This window comes from Miscanthus floridulus, chromosome 8, assembly GCF_019320115.1.
Source record: "Miscanthus floridulus cultivar M001 chromosome 8, ASM1932011v1, whole genome shotgun sequence".
Taxonomy (NCBI): Eukaryota; Viridiplantae; Streptophyta; class Magnoliopsida; order Poales; family Poaceae; genus Miscanthus; species Miscanthus floridulus.
Window position 1 is genome coordinate 117,566,472 of NC_089587.1, and position 13,618 is coordinate 117,580,089.

A 13,618-nucleotide genomic window follows, 5' to 3' on the forward strand; every position below is an offset into this window, starting at 1 on the left:
CATACTAACTCCAAGTATGATGATTTTTTTCCTAAAATTTTCTAAAATCTTGCCCTATCAAGTTAGTGTGTTGATTTGGTCATTCTTTTCATTTGACAAAGTTTGAGCACTTCAAATTTTCAAATTTAAAAAAATAATAAGTTCGAACGTGATTTTCAACCATTAAATGATTTCAACTGAAAAAGTGATGAATACCAAAGTTGTATAACTCATCAAGATCTACAACTTTTATTTTGATCATTTCTTTATCTGACAAAGTGATACTAAACATTGTTTATAAATCAACATGTTTCTCATATAGTTCATGAAACTATGAGTCATATGTGAATTTATAAACAATGTTTACTAATACTTTGTCATATAAAGAAGTGATCAAAATAAAAGTTGTAGATAGTGAGGATTTCAACAACTTTTATGTTCACGACTTTTATTGTTGAAATCATTTAAGGTTTCAAAATCTTATTTGAAGTTGCCATTTGGTGAAATTCAAAATTTTAACTGTTCAAATTTGGTCAAATAAAAATATGATCAAAATAAAAGTTGTACATATTGATGAGTTCTACAACTTTAATATTCATGAGTTTTTCATCGGAAATCATTTACTCTTTCAAAATATTGTTTCAAGTTGAAATTGTTTGAATTTTAAAATTTGAATCGTTCAAACAAAGTCACATGACAAGATGACCAAAATAAAAGTTGTACATGTTGATGAGCTATACAACTTTTAAGTTTACAACATTTTTATTTTATTTCATTTAATGTCATAAAATTGTAGTCGAAGTTTTAAAATTCAAATTTTTAATTTTTGTTTTTTTTGTTTTCTATATTGTTTTGACTACAAAATATAGAATTTATAATTTGTGCATATATAGAATAATACAAAATATTATATTTGTGCATATACATATTTTTTATATTACTTTGTGTTTTTATGATATAAAAATATAGAATTTATAATTTAAAAAAACAGAAAATATTTGTAGAGGCGGTTGGATCGGGAACCTCCCCTAAAAATGCATTTGTAGGGGCGGCTGGATCAGGAACCGCCCCTACAAATAGTACCGAGTATAAATAGCAAGAAGCGCACAGGAGTCATCGTCTGGGCGCTGTCTTCTTCCTCCGACGCTGACAGGCTGCCCGCGCCTAGGGTTTCCGCCGTAGGTCCCGCGCCCGCCCACACCAGCCCCCGACGCTCGGCGTCCCGCACCCGGCCCCCGGCGCCCGCCCCCGCGCGCCGACCCCCGGCGTCCCGCCGCCCGGCCCCCGGCACCCACCCACCGCGCGCCGACCCCCGACGTCCCGCCCCCGCACGCCCCCGGCGCCCGCCCCCGCGCGCCGACCCCCGGCGTCCCGCCCTCTGCACGCCCTCGGCGTCCCACCCCCCGCGCGTCGACCCCCGGCGTCCCGTGCCCGCCCCCCCGCGCGTCGACCCTCGGCGTCCCGCCCGAGCACCCCGACGTCCCGCCCCCACACGCCCCAACACACCGGTGTCACATCGTCCATCTGGACCGGTAAGTATCAGATCTCTGCTTGCTGATGTGTAGCTGAATAATGGAGGCATGGGCTGATAGATAGCTCTTGCTGATGTGTCTGCACTTGACCTGATTTTTTTATGGGATGCATCTAAATTTTTATGCAGCTTTTTGGATAATCCCAGCCTGATAACAATATACCTGACGCCCTGACCCAGTGCCCATGCTTGAAGCATTTTTATTTTTGATGTATAGAAATGAAACAGAAGAAAATAGATGCTTTTATAAGTTGACTTGATTGATTGCATGGCTTACATAGGATGTTTTGGTTCTTATCTGGTAATTTTTTAGTTGATACATGCTAATATGAAGATGATGAGTATTACGTGCTATGCATTGATGTTTTTTTTAGTCACTACTAAACTTCATTGGTTGATTGAGGTGTGGCTTGTCTATATTTTTTTAACGCAGTGGCTTGTCTATATTCCTGCTTGCATTACGCTGTTACCAAGACATCCAGTTTTATTCCTCACTTTTTAGGAACTTCAGTTCCCAACAAATTGTCACTTGCCCCATGCCACAAGTTCCAGTTTTGTTGTCACCAGTCTTGGCCAGGATAGCTTAAGCCATTTTTAACTGGCATGTTGTCTTCAATCCACTTGCACCAGCATAGGGGCCTTCTCATCTCGCCTCCTCGCGTCCGATTAGTTGATGATTGGCCTACTTGCTGCTATAGAGAGAGATTATGTTTATTGTTTGCCAAGTATGTTCATTTAGTAGTACAAGCACACATTTGAAAAGCTGATATTCTTTTGTGATCATATTTTGTTAAATACTTTTACTATCATTATGTATATATCTGTGCTATATTGCTATCATGGTCCGTAGAAAATTCTAGAGTGACCGATGTTGTTGACCTTTACTCCTACACCATTGCTAGGAGGCTTCGTCCAAAAAGAATGCACATCTCAAGTCAATTTTTCTTAAGTTTCATTAGAGATATATACACAAGAGGTAATAATAATTACACTGCTTAACACTTAATAGTATCGATGGATAATATACAGATGTTGGTAATATTTTGTATAAATATATACCTTAAAAAGTGACATGTATATTGTTTTTTGGCCGTAGGAAATAGCGTGTGCTAGTAGCTATAGCTAGGAAAAACAAACAAAAAGGAGTGGGATGCAGTTTTGGGCCGTAGAAGGCATGATGTTCCCTGTGTCCCCATGTCTGCAGGCTTGAGATTCCAGGCAATGCAGTGCAGAAGGAATTTTTACTAGATTCCTTGCTGTTGCAACCACTGCTTTGCCCTTTGCTTGCTTGCTTGCAGTGAAATCCATATTCCATTATTATTCCTAGCAGTGGCAGCTAGTAGTAGGCTTTCTCTCCCATCTGGTCATTAGGCCATGGCCATGGCCGGCCATCCATGACATGAGCGAGAAGGCGAGTGAGATCAGAGTCCCAAATGGATGTGCAGAGAGGAGACCGGAGAGGACGATAAGGACGATGTCAAGTTTTGAGCGAGCTGAATTATTTTTTATTTGTTGAATAGTACTACAAAAAAATAAGAAAAATAGTATAGAGTTAAGAGAGAGGTTCGCACTCACAATATGATATAAATATTGTTCTCTCTCTTCCACGTTTACTAGCAGCTCCATGATAATTTATGAGCTAGCTAGCTCTAAGTATATTTTCTTCGGATTTTGATAGGAGAGAGAAAAGCTAGTTCTTCATCAAGAGCGAGGCTCACGTGTACATTTTAAGATTACACGAGAATGCCTTGCAGAACTATTCAGACGATGAGTCATGTGCTATTATTAGAGAAATTATGTTAGAGCTAATGTTATTAGCGTACCATCGTCTGGCTTGACCTGTGATGGACAGCCTACCTGTCACTGGCTCACTGCACGAGCTGTTGGGTCTACACGTGGGCCTGGTGTAGGCTCACGGCCCACCTGTCAGTGGCCCTCCCTTGTTGCCTTGTGCCGACCTTGATGCATGATGGAATGATGGATGGATGGGGCATGGAGCTTTCTGAATCCTGAGTGGGTAGATCAATCATCATGTTGTATTATTAATTCCAGCATGAAACTTAGATGGCTCTTGTACTCTTGAAAATAGACTGTTTTATATATGCCAACTGTTTTAATATATGCTTATATATGCCCACTGTTTTATATATACACAGTGAGTCTTCTTGCTGCTGCTCTACTGTTGTTGTCCTCTTCCCTATACTCTTAGAAGCTACTACTACTCTGCTGCTGTCCTCTTCCCTATACTCTGCTCTACTACTGTTGTTGTCCTCTTCCATATACTCTTAGAAACTACTGTCCTCCTACTGCTGCTGCTGTTCTACTACTACTCTATACTACTCTAGTGTTGGCTGCTACTCTGCCCTCTTCCCTATACTCTTAGAAACTACTACTGGTACTAGCTGGCTGCTAGCTACTCTACTTACTGCTAGCTACTCTCCTACTACTACTAGTTGGCTATCTAAGTTACCAGATTTTGATCTGCAGGGGTCTTCCAACTATGTGGCAGCAGTCAACTGTTTTTGGCTATTTTTCCTATCCTCTATGTTTGGGAAGCAGCAGCTGCTTGTTTTTACACATTTTCCTCTATGTTTGTTAAGCAGCTGTTGCCTTTTTTGCCAAATCTCCCCTCTCCTCTCCTCTCATTTGTTTTGCCGATGATGAAATTGTCCAATTCCATACATTATATGGAATATGAGCTGATGATCAAGAACTTGTGAGGAACTTGGCATCATTAGCAGCCGCCCCTACATTACCTTCTCCTCTCTTCTTTGTTATGATGCCTTGATGCTCTAAGTTCAAGATCAGATAATGATTGACATGTTTCTGAGGCCTCTACCGCTGCTACTACTCTTTTTTTTATATATAATCTTTCATTATAGCACCTACTACTACCACTCTACTGCTAAGTGGCTGCTGCTCTTACTCTACTACTATCACTCTACTGCTACACTTACTCTACTCTACTACTTTCTACTCACTACTACTACTTGCTACTCCTAAGTGGCTGCTGCTCTTACTCTACTACTACCACTCCTTCTCTGTTTTTTTTTGCTTATATATTGCTGGTGTGTAGTGGCTGTTCCTGCTGCTGCTGCTACTACTCCTCCTCCTACCACTCCTCCTACTACTCCTCCTCTTACTACTCCTACTACTCCTCTTACTACTCCTATCGCAGCTAAGAAGAAGAAAAATGGATCGTGCTAAGAAGAAGAAAAATGGATCGCGCTAAGAAGAAGAAAAATGGATTGGCCAGGGTCACTACAACAGTTGCTTCACTGGTCACTTGAATGAGAAGCCACATCCAGGAAGCTGGCTGCCAAATTGGGAGCTCACAGGGAAAGAGTTTCTTCGGAGCAGCTTCACCAGTAGGATGTTGCCTACTCGGTTAGCTGTGATAGTTCTGCTGGTGGCTAGTGGCCGTGTAAGTTGTGCTAGTCAAGTTGTTAGTAGAGTTGTTAGTTGGGTTGTGTTCAGCTTAGTTGGGTTCTTTGGAGCGAGTGGTTAGTCGTTTAGTTGAATGGTTAGTAAAGCTGAGTGGCTAGCTGGTTGGCAGTTGTACTGTAGTTGAGGGTGGTGCTGGAGCACCTCATCTAATCCGTGGTGTTTGTGGTTTTTTGGTCTGGTTTCCACTTAAAAAACTGGACCAACCTTTATTTTTCTTTTTCTCTACCAATAAAAATTACGGTAAAATTTTTGCCGTCCTTTCGAAAAAATTAATAATAGAATATATCTTTTCATAATTAAATACATAATAATGAGACAAATGTTGATAATCTAGTGCGACGACGGTGGACACCTGAGAACACCGACTAGGATCAGAGCTTACGGTTCCTGCTTCCACGATCGCAGCTGGAAAATGGATGGTCACCGTCTACAGGATTTCGTTGAACATGACCCCTAGCTCCCGTTTTATCGCCTTGCAGCAGGTGACGGTGACGCTGATGAGGCGGACGGATCCGCTGGCCATAGCCTTCCATGCATGAGCTGCCACATGAAGAGCTTCACCTCTGGTGGAGCACGAGCACCAGGTTGATCGCATAGCAGTCTGGCGCAAGGGGAACCGGTGTTTCCTTGGACGTAAGCCGAATAATTAGCACGATACACATGATTGTTCTGTAGTTGCCAGCCGGATGCGTAGCCTGTGCCGTATCGAAATGAGATGGCTTTCTGAACAGGTAAGGATCCAGCAGCAATGCCTTTATTGTTGCACCTCCAGTTTGCCGGCACCGCCTGCATCTGATGAGGTGCACGGTTCCGGTGATCAGGTGGTCGAGAGCAAAACGAATTCCTGACGCGGTTCCGGAGATTCGGAACTCCTTGCAACCATTCTTGTGCCCAGAATCGAGCCCAAGAGAGCCCGAATGTGAACGTAGATGACCAGGAATCTAGAGCTTGAGTGTGTTTTCCTTTACCGGATCTAAGAGCTTGTCTGTACAAGTCCAGCGCTTCGTCCATGACCTTGGCTCGCGATAAACGCCGTATTCTTTCTGTAAATGCAGGATGGGTTGACCATATGGCATGGTCATCGTCTGATACTGAATGTCGTTCTTCCATCATCTCTATGAGTCGTCTGAGCTTCTCGTACATCTTTGGGGCACTGCGTGGATCGTAACCAGCGGCCGCAAGGAGGAGGAGGCCAAGACGATCCGCCTCAAATTCTTTCCTGTTGTTGGTGTAGGATAGGAAAGAAACACGTACGTGTAATCAATATATCAATATCAATATATGTGCGGAAAATAATAAACAGGCATATATACTAGGAGTACTGCTCCTACCTGAAATACCACGGGCGTATGAAGATGAATTCCCACTTGTCCTCCGTGAATCTGTCCCGCGGCACGTTGAGCAGCTCTGCAGCGAAGTTGACGAGGAAGCCCACCCAAAAGCTGTTCCGCCGGTTCTGGAGGCCGTGCCTCGCGATCACATGCGCAACCTCGTGCCCGAGCACCGCAGCGACGTCAGCGTCGGTGCGCATGTATTCGAGGAACCCAGTGGACACCCTGACGATGCCCTTGTAATGGCTATACGCATCTATGACTTCATCATCCACAACCACGTCGACTCTCCAGTCAACGCCGCCGCCGCCATTCACAGGACACCACCGAATCCTCTCCAAAAGGATATCTCGTCCACCAAAACCAAAACGAGATTTGTCGTCGCACACGCAGGCCGTGGCGATGAGATGACCGGCGATGCGGCGCACCCGGATGGTCTGGGGGTGATTCGGCGGGAGCATATGGTCGTCCGCGCTCTTGTTGACGGTGCCATCGCGAGCGTGCGATGATGAGACAGCAGGGGCGTGGTTGTGATTGCCGCCCAAACGGTCGAGTGCGTTGAAAATGGACGACGCAGCGGCGGGACCAGCCCATGGAAACGCTTTCCTGATGCTGTGCCAGCAAATAGATCGCCGAGAAGGGAATATGTCCATGTTTCCACGATGAAACAGTCGATGACGTGCTGCTCAACTCAAGAGAAGCCTCGCCCCAGCCCCGTTATATATTATGTATATATAATATAATAAACGGGAGTGTCCGAGTTTAATTCAATTCCGCATCCACACCCCGACACCGGGCCGTAACCTTTCTCTCTCTTTCCTGAGCAAATTCCTCTTGGATTCGGAGTCGGCACAAAATCAGTTCGGACTCAATAATTGCAAATAAGAAAAAAAACAAGAAGAAGATCAATCTTACCAACAAGCAAACTAGCAAACTGACGTGACCTTTCGTGGCTTCGTCTGACGTCGCAGTCACGCAGTGCGACAGTGGCGGCCTGGGAATCTCGCGTCTGCCGGACGTTGCACACTTGCAGTCGCACTTCCCCGACGTCGGAGGCCCTCGGGCACTCGGGCAGTGCCGGGCCTTGCTCGCCGCGGAGCCACGGAGCGGCGGTCGGCGGACAGCCGGTCCGGTCGGGGTCGGCAGTCGACGACCCCTCGCCGAAGCTCCGTCTCCGTTAGTCCACGGCCGGCGTGGCCGCCGCGCGTGCCGTGTGGGGTAGGGTTCGACGGTTTCTTCTCGACGACTCGATTTCTCGTTCGACCGTCGCGTGCGCGTGCGAACTGTTGAAGCCGGAAGGGCCAAGCCGATTGGACCGTCGCGTGCGCGTGGATTGCGGCATCGAGGCGGAGTTACACCGCGTGCGCAGCCTAGAAGCCGAACCGAGAGGCATCGGGCGTGTGCCTCTTTATACCAGTGTGCCCGTGCTAACGCTACGGTAAAATAGAAAACAAGATTAAATTCTAGAACAATATTGGGCTATTGTTCCCTTTAAATAAAGCAAAATTTTATTCATGAGAAGGTTCATAGCATGGATGATGTCGATGTCAATACTTTATCTTGTGATATTTTTTTCTTCCATTACAACGCACAAGAATATATTTATAAGGATAAATGGCAGATAAATAACTTTAGTTACGACTTAAGATTTTTTTGCATGTGCATATTACCTTAGATGCTTAATTTATATTTTAAGCCACATAGGAACCTCTGATTAACAAGCACAGAACAGTGGAAAAATTGCATCATCCATAGCTGAATCATTTGGTATATATTTTTATATTATCTCGAAATTTTAGCCTAAACCATTTGGCATAAAAAACGAAATCATAGAGGCCAGTCATTATATCTTGTTTAATTTTGTGCATGTACAAATCGGCAACAATGAGGCAATGCAGGAACAAAGTGAGATGGATACTCTCTAACTGAAGTAATGATCATGGACAGAAAAAAAAAATCTTGCAGCACTACTACAAAACAAGGATATTGTGACACTTTCATGTAACACATTCATCAATGTGTTCCAAAGAAATTTTATAGTAACACAAAACAATGTGTTACAGAATTGTCTTGTAACACAATACCCGTTTTTTAGAAAAATGTGTTACTAACAACAATTATAGTAACACAAAAGTTAATGTTACAAGTAAAATGTTACAGAGTGGTACTATATTATAACACATAAATGGAACACGTAAAATGTGTGACAATTATATCCTCTATAGTAACAAAAAATAATGTTACAACCAAAATGTTACAGAGACATGGAAATGTAAAGGACGTTGCATTAGGTGATGGTTTGGTTGATAGCAGTCGTGCCAAGGTCCTCACATGGCACCCAACAATGAGTAGATGATTGAAGAGGTTTGTGAAGCTATTAGGCCAAGTTGAAGATGGTGTAGGGAGTGAAATCATGAGAGAAAGATGTACACTAAGGAATAAAATCTAAGAAAAAGTACGTACAATTAAATAGAGGTATAGTACATATGTTTTTTTATGTTGTTGTGCAAACATTCTACTTACTCGGACCTACAATTATATAGGATCTAGAATCTAATATTTTGCAAGATAAGAAAGCTGGTTCAATTACGACTTGTTTTCAAGCAATTTCACTTTTTATGCTGAAAATTTGAGTTGATGTTTGTTAGTTCTATAAAGTCTAACAAAACCAGTTTCACGTGCTTCTTTCAGGCTATGAGAAGAATAAACCATCTTGTCTTTGCATTTAAGTCCGTAATCTGATCTCAAACACTTCTTGCTAACGACAATCTTGCCTCCAATGTCAAATGAAATGTTCAATCACGTGCTTTTCTAATCCACTAGATCAACCAATCTAACTTGGTTAATTGTCATAAATTACAAAGTGGCCCAATTTGAAACAACAACGTGGTAGAATGTGACACAAAATTCTAATAAATTACAAAGTGTGCCCAATGCAAGTGTCTTTCATGGGCTGATTTGTACCTCCATTGTTATGCTGAAGTTTCCATGGTCTGACACCTTTTGAGAACAAACCAAATGAGCCCACACCAATTCATGCCAAATCATTGCCTCTATAACCCAAACCAGTCCAATGCATTCATGATATCAGCCCATTTGCACCCAACAGAAGGGAGCCCAAAGCAAAACCCACACCATTGTAACTGTTACAACCCACACCCTTAGAAGGGCTAACACCATTTACTTTCTTGCATGTTGTATCAACTAATCCCTGTGGGCGGTGCCTGGGAGGGGGTTTCTTACTTCCCACCCTTTTGTATCTTTTTATTCTTCTTGATAAAAAGACACATAGCTCTCCTACGTAGTTTTCGTGAAAAAAGGGCTAACGCCAAATACAACTGGACAGTGCTGCTTCAACCTTTGACGGTGGCGTGCAAGATTTTCACTTCATGGATAGGCCTGAAACCAGCAAAGTTAAGAATGTTAAGCAAAGGTAACCAGGGATCATACATCGTAGACCAAAACAGGAAATTTTCACTAGTAGACCAAAATGGAGATGCATGATATAGAAAAACATGCAGCCACTTGACAACTCTTATCAAAGCATGCAGCAATCAAGTATGAGATATTGCAGGTTATCTAACACACCTATCTTACTCAGAATCTGATTGTGAGGGCTTCAAACCACAACTAAATTATATGCTACTGGTGAATGGTGTGACCTTTTTTTTTATAAACTTCAGCTTATGTGTTTTCATCAACATAATTTCCATGTGAGCATAAGCTCGTATCTGATCAGGGTGTGGTCAAACACACAACAAATGAGCTCTACAGAACATTTGGAAAGTGATAACCTAGTAGATGATCACATCGTCACTCAATAACTAAAATCATATATAGACCTAGCTAGGTGCCATTTTCCTTGTAGCACACTTCTGGCTGCGGTTCCAACCTCTCCTCTTTAGGACTGTAGCTTCATGCAATTTACTATTCAAAAGTTGCCAGACGAACACTCTGATCTTCATCGGTACCTTGCACTTCCAAATATTTAGTGCAGTTCAAGAGCACACCCTGCCATCAGTTAAAAACCTGTAGAGTGATTTGGTAGAGAAGGTTTTAAAATTATCCAGATCTCATTCCACCTCATCATTTGCATTTGGGTGTAAGTGAATGATTTGTAATTGATTCATCAGCTCCTGCCACTGGGGAAGGTTATGATAAGAGGTATGTTGTTTACTAACAGTAGCATCATATATTAGAAATATATTTACATTACTCGTACATGGCTCACAATCATCTACTTAGATAAATTTTTGAATACATAAAAGTGTCTCCAGCATATCTTAAACTCATGCATACAAATTGGAAGCCAAATAAGTTCTTCTGATCCAGTCAAAAGGCTCAAATAGCCTCATGCCCTCATTATTAGTGGGCATAGTACTAGCACTTTAACTGACAACAAACAGTAGCCTACATGGCAATTCACTTGCCTGCAGCAAAAGAACAGAGTGCACTGCAACATCGTTCAGTTGATTAGCATTGGATTCACATAGAGAAGATTAGCTTCACAGAGCAATATTGTTGTCTTTACTTGCTAGGAATTATTATTTTAAATGTGCATGAGAAAACATCTAAATGATTAGATCAACACATCAGAGGTGGTCAGAAGAAAGCAATGGATGAAACAAATGCATGCTGCTTGTTACGAGCTTAGACATGAATAATGCACTGAGGTTTCAAATGCACCAGCTAGAAATTGCTACATGAGCATGCTTGATACCCCACTTGGTTTATAAAACCCAAAAAATATCCCACCTAGGTTTCAACTTCTTTGTACAATGCTTAATACTATAACTTCGAAGTATAAGGCCCTAAGAGATACTCTGTACAGAAACTAACTAAGCACTATACAAGCATATGGTACAATGAAATTCGGCATGAACTTCTGCTATTGTTCAGTTACGATTTTACTGATGTGATAAGTACATGAGAACTGCAGCAGAGATAAATTTTTAGTTAAAGTTTCATGATAACTCTTTCTTTTTTCTTAAGAACATCGAATTAGAGTCACTCACTTTGCAAGCTACTGGTTCAGATCAAAATAGGAAGGGTATGGAGGGATAGTTGGCTGAAAAGCATTTGTTAGTTGTTCAACACTTTGAAAAGTCACAAAATCAACTGCCATTTCCATTTTTGCTGTTGCATCTGAGATTTTCATTAGCACCATCATTTGACCTGTAGCAATTAAATATATTATCAGTTTTGAAATTGCTTGGATCTTTGTGAATGATGAAATAAAATACAATCCATATACCAGTGGCACATCTTTTTCTGGTGCAATTCATAATGAGAAATTGAGGCAATCTGTAGCGTATATATTATTACATAACAGTAGTACTGTGCAATTGTGCATCTAAACCAGTCAAAAGAATGCATATCAATTTCTTTACCGCATTGATGAATTTGTGGATGTGTCCATACAGCCATGGCTATCTGGTGTGGGTATGGCACCCATACCCATACAAGCTCCATACGGGGAAACAAATGATCTGTTTTGTGGTGATGGTGCAGCCCACCAATCTGCATAAAAAAACAAAATGACCAATTCAACTGAAAGAAAAAACTAACCACAAAATAAAAAATAAATCACTATCTATAGGATCTCAGATTAGGCTCTGTTAAGAGCATCCAAAATTCCCATCTGGGCTTAGCACACTCACGGATCCATTAACCAAATACAACCTCTAGTCACCTATTCTTGTCCGGAAACAGAGCCATAAAAAAAGAAAGGAAAATAGAAGGCTTGACGTCGATCCTGATAAAAAACAAACCTCATACTACAGCTGCTATAACTTCGATCCCTAGCACAAACCCCAAGTTACAATTTGCGGCTTTGATTTTGGCCGCAACAAACCTTGCTGTGGTGACCCTATTTCGAATTGTTTCTCACTTAAGACCATGAAGATTAGCGGTTTTACCTGGAGGAGGGACCATGGATTCACCAGGCGGTGGGGAGGCAACTTGGGGCTTCGTTGCAGCACCCCACCAAGGAGCACTAGCAGATGGAGATTGAGACGAGGGATGAGCGACCTCCCGGCCTGTTTTGAATCGGTGCCTCATCACTTGTAAAGATTTGGAGATAGGGGACGCTAGGTTTCAGGGGGAAAGCTACGAGGTACAGAACTACATATGGATTTAGATTGCGTGGGTGCTGTGGGAAGAAGGACGAGAGGGATTGGCGCGTGGGTGTCGCGGGAATCTTGGCGTGTGGGTGTCGCGCGGGAACTCAGGGATGATTTGGCGCGCCGAAGACGCGGTTCGCGCCCGGAAGATGAATGGGAGCGGGGAAACTGAAGGAGCGTGTGAGGGAGCACTCGAGACACACACCACCCATCTGAAGCGTAAAAACTCTTCGCGAAGCGGCAGTGCATTTAGATTTATTCCAAAATTGATTTCTCCAAAATCATGAAAAACCCCTACAAATATATTACCGCACAAGATCGTTGAAATAAGATTTAGTTATTTATCTCTATCTATATCTCTATCTCTACTCTACTCACAAAAAGCCTCCATAGGAATCGTTCACCATTTCTCAAATCTCAAAATAAAAAGGCTTAAGTGGAATCAAAATCAAAATACGTAAAAAGACTCGGACACGTCAACGAAATCAATCCGCCTATCTACCGCCCCATTTATCTACCAAACATGTCTAAAGTCTAATTATTCAAAATACAAAATTACATGAGAGCAACAATATTAAGCAATACCTCAGTCATTCCTTTGTTCTCGTAGAAATCAACAAATGCAAGGTCCGGAAATGAAATTTATTTAGACTAATCTATATTTGGCATTGACAAGACAAATATAATTCCTTTAAATTAACCTATATTTTATTTTTTCAGTTATTCTCTATATCTTCTCTTCTCTATCTTCTACACCTAAAAGGACTCTAAAATCATTATTTACCCTGGCGCAACCCACGGGCATATGTCTAGTATAATAAATATCTTACTATGTATCTGGACATAGACAGAACTATTCATAACAAATATTAATTTATTATATTTTATTACTCCAAAAAGTTCTATTTTATGGTTCAGTTCGTGTGCCCTTAAACTCGGCTTGATCCGCTTCTTTTTTCATCCGGAACAGTATTTTCCTCTCACAAATTCCTCCAAATTTATCCAGATTCCTACAGAATTCCTCCAAATTTAGCTCAACTTTTTTTATTTCGATAATTTTTATTTTCAATTATGGTGCATAAGGAGCTAGATGAGTATTTTTCAAGCTTTCGTGGAAATTGATATATTATTATTTGTCATAGTCATGGTTTGATATCCAATTTCAAACAAGCTTAATGAGGCAAACTAAAATTAAATTTCATTCAAAA

The 13,618-nt window shown here is 41.8% G+C and overlaps 1 long non-coding RNA gene across 4 annotated transcripts; it reads right to left on the minus strand.

Moving 5' to 3' along the window:
• Positions 1-9,063: 9,063 nt before the first annotated feature.
• LOC136473378 (uncharacterized) lies at positions 9,064-12,606 on the minus strand. 4 transcript variants are annotated; one of them, XR_010762600.1, is made up of 4 exons: positions 12,207-12,606; positions 11,679-11,808; positions 11,304-11,463; positions 9,064-9,687 (listed from the first exon to the last, which is right to left on the minus strand). It is a non-coding gene; the product is annotated as an uncharacterized lncRNA (long non-coding RNA). The 4 variants fall into 4 exon arrangements; XR_010762599.1 differs by having other exon boundaries at positions 9,064-10,430; XR_010762601.1 differs by lacking the exon at positions 9,064-9,687 and adding an exon at positions 10,437-10,741.
• Between the last annotated feature and the right edge of the window lie 1,012 nt (positions 12,607-13,618).